Here is a 7,347-nt window from a genome sequence, read left to right as displayed (position 1 = left end):
CCTGCCCGCAGTTCCAGTGAATTCCAGACCAGACAAAATGAGACATGCAGTATTTTTCTGGTCTGGTACTGACTGCGCTGGTGTGAACAGAGGCCAGAAATAGCATAGGGATACATTCGGATGCATTTTGGTCCAGAAACAATCTGTTATGGTGATGATCTGGATGTGGTGTGAATGAGCCGTCAAGGGCAAATTCACACCATTTTCTGGACCAGATCTGGAACGCACTGCGTTGCTGCCACTTTTTTATGCGTTTTGCCGCGTTCCCTTTTAGGTCTTGCTGGGGGACCTCTGCAAGACCTACAGGTAGCCAGGACAAGAGCAGCACAATGCTTGCACATAAGAGACATGAACTTACCACAGTTCTTTTCAGAGCTGCTGAAATGACCATAGCCAGGGACAACCTGGGGATCAATGCCTCTCCACTTGTCCATCCTCCTATCATTGTTCTTATATTGCCCATGCTTCGGATCATACAGCTCTGGGCAGCCTTCCACAAGTTCTACAAAGAAGTCAGTGTCCACTTCAGCCATCGTGGTTCCTATCTTCACAGATCTCTCTCTCCGCAGAAGCAGGAAGTCCAGGGGTGATGAGATCATCCAAACCAACCAAAAAAAAAAATGTCCCCCCCATTGCGTTGCGTTCCGGTGCGTTTCTGACACGTTTGTGCGCGTTCCAGACCAGTCAAAATGTGCAAAATGTGACAGTATTTTTCTAGTCTGGTCTGGAACTGACTGCAAAGTTATGAACTGAGGCCAAGAAGAGCATAGAGATACATTAGGGTGCATTTTAGATCCGGAAACAATCTGGTCTGGAAGTGATGTGAATGGGCCCTTAAGCCAGAGTATGCACCATCTTGCTCTTGCTTGCCAGATGTAAAATGATTTACATCTGGCAAGCTAGATCAAACTATTCACATTAATTATTTTATGGTACTATCTTGGCAACAGACAAGGCTAGACAAATAATTTGGAAGAAATTCCTTTTAATCTACCAACTAGCAGGACACAAAAGAGCAAGGGAAAACGTATTTCCAAAGAAAAAAAGACACAGGAACTTCTCAAAGAAAGTTAAGAGGGAGAGAGAGGGAGAGAGAGACGGATTAGCCATAACATTTTGACCAATGAGGTGCAGTGAATAACATTGATCATCTCGTTACAATGACACCTGGAAGTGGGTGGGATGTATAAAGCTAGCCATACACGGCTCTATTTTTTCATTTAACCTGCGCGCTGAACGGAAAAAAAAATAGTGCAGATTCCTCCATTAACGCTACAAGCATGTTGATTGAGGAATTCCCAGTTTCTTTTGTATTCCTCTGCCAGAATACCCGAACAGTGATGGCAGCTCATTGGCTGCCAGTGCTATTCGTGCAAAGATTTGCAACTGGCTCCTCTGATCAGCTGACCGAGGGATGCCGGCTGAAAGGGTGCCAACACCAGCACCCACTGTGCAAATTTCAGCTTATTCCTTAGAGTATCATCTTTAGGCAGCAAGTGAACATTTTGTCTCCAAAGTTGACATGTTCGAAGCAAATAAAATTGGCAAGCGTAAGGATTTAAGGCGACTTTGACAAAGGCCAAATTGTGATGGCTAGAAGACTGGATCAGAGCAACTCCAAATCTGCAGCGCATATGAGATGTTCACGGTCTGCAGTGGTCAGGACCTACCAAAAGTGGTCCAAGAAAGGAAAACCTGTGAACCAGCCAATAATGGCCAGTGTGCCACGATTCGTGTTTGCAGAGTTGTTCACTGGGTTTTTAAGGTTTTTAAATCAACCCCTTTTATATCTGCTTGGATGTTCACTGAATATTGCGTGCGTTCATAAATTGTACATTGTTTTAAGTCAGTTATATTTATGTGTTTGTGTGTATATATCTATATATATGTATATATAGATATATACACATATATACACACACACACACACATATATATGTGTGTGTACAGATCACCAAAAAGCTACAAAATCATAGAAAAGCACACTATGTACTAGCCTGCTTCCTGCACTTATGTACATACATCACTTGATAGGCTTTCCAGAAACACAGGCATATTGCAGTCATTTATCAACATTATTCTGTCACTGGAATGTAGGTTTCACATGTTACAACTTTAAAAGTACTCCATTTTATTTTAAATTGCCTATTATTGTTGCACTCTACACTGCAATTGAATCAATGTCTTGAGGAATAAAAGTAAATCATCTCCCGTTAGCTGTGAGAAAATGCATGCTACTTCCAGCTTTCATTCATTAATTATTTCACATACATAAGAGCTATTCGTTTCCAGAATATCATAATTGATCTGTGCTGTCTCTAGGTTATTTATTCAGTGGTGTTTCAGCTTGCGTGCATCAAGGCTGTTGATAGTCAAATTTCCAATACCTTAGCACCTAACCAGGGGCAACATTTGAAAACATTTCAAAAGTATGCAAATTCTTAAAAGAATTTCAGGTCTGCTGTCAATTTCTCCTGACCTTAACTCCTTCATGACTGAGGCCTTTTTTTCATTTTTTGCACCCATGTTATATTCCACATTTTAGGCCTGAAAATTACTTAAAACTCCCACACATTATATATTTTATGAATGCCAAGACCCTATACAATATAATGGTGATTTATGTAGTTTCCTTGTGTTGTGTCCTAGATACCAAATTCATACCAGTGAAGGAAACAGAAAATCCATGCCCAGTCTTTGTATTCTTCTGATGTGTTCAATCTCTTCTAACAGCAAAAGGAGCCAAAAGTATGTATCCAACAAAACTTTTTACTGTCCCCTACCCACAATATCTATTTTTTTAACTGTATTTAAAATGACACCAAACTCACGAGTGAATTACACTCATCCCTATAGCTAGAGCCAACGTGTGACATTGAAACTATCACACGTCAGCTCTATTGATCAGGAAGTGAGCAAAAACATACTGCCACTTGCTTACTTTCCGATATCTCTCTGAAGAGAGCGGTGACCGCCAGTCACCACTCCCCACAGGGATTCCCCCCTCCCCTCTCCAATCCTCCAGCACTGACTGGAAGAACAAACGGGGGAGGAGACGGGCACAGCTGGCTCTACCTCTAGATAGGCAAAGCCAGCTGTCAATCAGCCAGCGGGGTGGATCTCGACAGTATTGTCGGGATCCGTCCCAGTTGCGGCGCTCTCAGCACATAGGCAATAGCCCGCTATATAACGAGTTTTGGGTCACGGGAGGATGTGACCCTAAAGAGAACTATGGGATAAAAAGGTATCTCCATAGTTCTCTTTTAAAACTTTAAAATGCGTTCAAGTACCTTAACTATTAACAAAAATGTAGATTGTGTATCAATTATATGCTCAAATCATCTCTGAATTTGTTCTGACACTGTCCTTCCTTCTGGAGGCTTTCTACTTTTGTTCCCCATGGTCCCTGTGTGTGTGGAGTAAAGCAGCCACCGCTCCAAGCTCACTGTTGTGATGGACTACAATCTCATGTTTAGTTGCCAATTTGTAGTGAGATTGTAGTCCACCACAGGAGCGAGCTTGGAGTGGTGGCTACTTTACAACACACACAGGGACCATGGGGTACAAAAGTAGCCACCCTCCAGAAGGAAGGACAGTGCCAGCACCAAATCAGAGATAATTTGATGATCTACAGCAAACTGATACACAAATAAGCTATGTTTTTTTTAATAGTTAAGGTACTAGAATGCATTTTTAAGGCTACTGAGTCGTGTTACTTTGATAAAAAATCCTCAAGGCGACAGTTTCTTTCTCTTGGGAAATTCCAGGTGAAAAGAAAAGCCACCCATCAGTATGGCTGAAAAATTAAGTCTACCATCTTGTTATGAAAGTATTGAAAGTACACAACAGTCTTTGTTCTATTATTATGCTTCATTGACACTTGCAACGTATACCTATGCTTGCAGATATTGTTATCAGGCCCAGTGCTCAGAAACATGAATGCCAGCTCTCATTCACCTCTATGGTACAGGAAGGCTGAAGAGCACAATGTCTTTAACGTATGACAGTGCATTTTAGTTGGTATAGACTGCACTGAAATACATCCTCTTGATCACTGAAATGCACCACAGAACTGACCAGTTCAGCCTGTGTATGACAGCCTGTATTTGTTAATTAAAGTGGAAGTATTACGCTATTTGAAAAATATTTTCAAATGTGCTCCTATCAGAGCATATGGCCTGTTGTGGCTCATCATATAATCAACCTGGTACTAAAGGTATTTGTATGCATACAAGCAACATTTCCAGGAGTATTAAAAAAAATATTTAGCTAAAAATATATAGGACAGGAAAGAAAAACACGCAAAGAACACAGGAATCATGTATTGTTATATGTCTGTGAAGGTTCTTATGTATCCAGGTCACAACATAGCTAGTAGTAGTAGTTAATCACATTGACCTGGACATGTTCTATGATGTCGCAGACTTAGCTTATCCAAGCCACTTCCTCAGTTCTCAAATCAGGAAAACACCCCTGCATTTATGTCCACATAGGTAGAACAGACACCCTAATCTAATCACCATAGAAAGGAAGGTGTTGAAGGTCCAAGAACAGGACAGGAGGTTAAAAGTTGTGGAACCACCCTGTTCTAGTTACATAATCCCATCCTTGGTGTCAGGAAATCTGCATAGATGTTAAATCTTTAATTAACATGGCTGGGGGTGTGAATTGTTGTCACAACCCTGAGGTAGAGCTGCTAAAAGGACATAATGCATTTTACACGTCCCCCCAAAAAATAAAAATCACAAACTCTGTAGAACAATCTGCCTTGTGATACAGCATTATCTTTCTTCCATGTAGAACCTCAATTCTATCCCATGTTTTAATACATTTACAACAATCACCCATTTGGCATATAAAAGACACCTTTCATAAGGATCTTTCCTTTTTTTGTAAATTACTTTTTACAAGTATATTTTTGAAAGAGTTGGTTCTTCTAAATGTTTTCGAATTCGCTCCCCCACAACTGATTTCATTTACTATCAGTTTGTAATTCAATGCAAGTCTAGTGTCTGAAAACAACTCTGGCACCCCCCCCATTTATATTATCTGTACTCCACAACGTATTTGCATATTAAAGTAGTACTGACTAACTAAATAATTATGTTACATAGAAGGCCATCATTTTATAAGAAAAATACAAATTAGTTCATCTTAAAAAAAAAAACCAAACCTGTGATATGATACATCACGAGCCTAAATGTACCTGTTTACATTTTGATTTCTGACACTGTTCCTGTAATTTTGGAGATTCTGTAATGAAAATCTTCCCAATTCAGACATGTTATGAGGATGTGCAATCTCATCTCAGAAAACAGTGGAGCTGCATTCTGTTAATAAAAATAAATTGTTTTTATATACCAAGATGCTCATCTTGTTTCATTTTTGGCCATGCAGTAAAATCCTGATCGGCCCAAAATTACCCATTTGTGACATTGGCACAGAGCTGCGTTAAGAATTATTGGATGCAGTGATAACATCTATCCGTGACTCAGAATTGGTGCTTTGCTGTGAATATTCTTGCTTTGAAGTTAGTTTTTGACATTTTTCCAGGAGTTAGCATACTCTTCAGATAGACAACTTCTGGCATAAACTGAACATACTGTACCACTCCTACACTATAGCTGTGGAGTCATTTCTTATCCTTGTTAACTATTTGTCCTGAACAATAGTTTGAATGACTTGGGTCTGCTGGTACTGGGATGAAACTCAGTGTGCCGAATACGTTACTGTGGTTTGAAAGCATGCATCTTTACAGTGCATTACTGCAGTGTAACAGGGTCCCTAATCATGTGTTGGGGGGCAGTAATATCCTCCTTCAAATAGTTACAAATAATCAAGTGTTTAACATTTTAAAGATGTGTGCTTTTGCTGCTATGAACAAATGATCTATATAGTGGTTGGACAACAGTATTCTGTTACCTGAATTACTTATTAAAAATACATTACTGCAATAAAAAAAATTACTAAACTGTTTTCAGTCAGCAATGAGATATCGAAACGCATGTCACCATGAACACAGATTATTACAAAAGATACATAGAAACAAGATTTTTAATTGCTTTTAAAATAAGATTATTTTAGGGCTGCAACAACTAATCGATTATAATCGATTATTGAAAAAGTTATCAACTTTTTCAATAATCGATTAATCGGCTTCCGATCAGTTGGCCCTGTTCACAGCTCCACACGCTGTGCGCCGTACCTCCTCCCCACCTCACGCTCGCCGCTGCCAGACCCGCCCGCATCCACGCTCTTCACGCCGCACCTCCTCCCCGCCTCACACTCACCGCCCGCCCACATCCACGATCGGCACAGGGACGCGGGGAGATGTAGTAAGGAGGAGCAGGTGTGGGGGGATGACAGCCGCCGATAGACAGGCCCGATCTCAGAAGCAAGTTGCTGGAAGACTGCTCAGGTAAGCCTGCACTTTCCCACACATGGTGCTCTATAATGTATTGCTGGGATTTGTATTCCTCTATAGCTGATGGTACATTGTGCTGTATATTATACAGAGGAATACAAATCCCAGCAATACATTATACACTGTATGTATAATGTATTGCTGGGATTTGTTGTACTCTTCTATAGCTGGTGATATTCTGCATTGCACGGTATAATGTACTATTGCTGGGATTTGTTGTACTCCTCTATAGCTGGTGATATTCTGCATTGCGCTGTATAGAGGACTACAAATCCCAGCAATAATACATTATACAGTGGTGCAATGCTGAATACCACCAGCAATAGTACATTATACAGCGCAATGCAGAATGCCTCCAGCTATTATGTACTATTGCTGGGATTTGTTGTATTCCTCTATAGCTGGTGGTATTCTGCATTCATTGCTGTATAATTTTACACTTTTCATTTCACTATTTTGCACACCACACTATCTTTCTTTTTTACTTCCACCGCTCCAAGCTTGCTCCTGTGATGGACTACAACCTCAATACAAACTAGTAGTCCCATCACTGGAGCCTTTTTTTAAACTTTATTTTATTGTTTATCCGATTAATCGAACCTAATAATCGGCTAACTAATCGATTTTGAAAATAATCGTTAGCTGCAGCTCTAGATTATTTACATTAAATCTGACCTGAGCACCCCCCAAAAAATGTGAACCTTCAAATAGGAGGAACCTCTAGATGCCTGCATATTAGTTTAAATCTCCTGCACATAGTTTGGGACCCCAGATACCTGGGTCACCGTTATAGAAATAGCATTTATTTTCACGGCTTCTGGCCCACCGCATCTCCATTTGCATTTTACTATTGGCCCATTAGTGTGATGGGTGGCCCCATTAAACTTCAATAAAGTGCAAGAGATGCATAGTATCCATTGTGA

The sequence above is a fragment of the Nanorana parkeri genome, unplaced genomic scaffold, assembly GCF_000935625.1.
Source record: "Nanorana parkeri isolate BGI_ZX_2015 unplaced genomic scaffold, ASM93562v1 scaffold726, whole genome shotgun sequence".
In the NCBI taxonomy this organism is placed as follows: Eukaryota; Metazoa; Chordata; class Amphibia; order Anura; family Dicroglossidae; genus Nanorana; species Nanorana parkeri.
Note: the sequence above shows the minus strand (reverse complement) of the source record.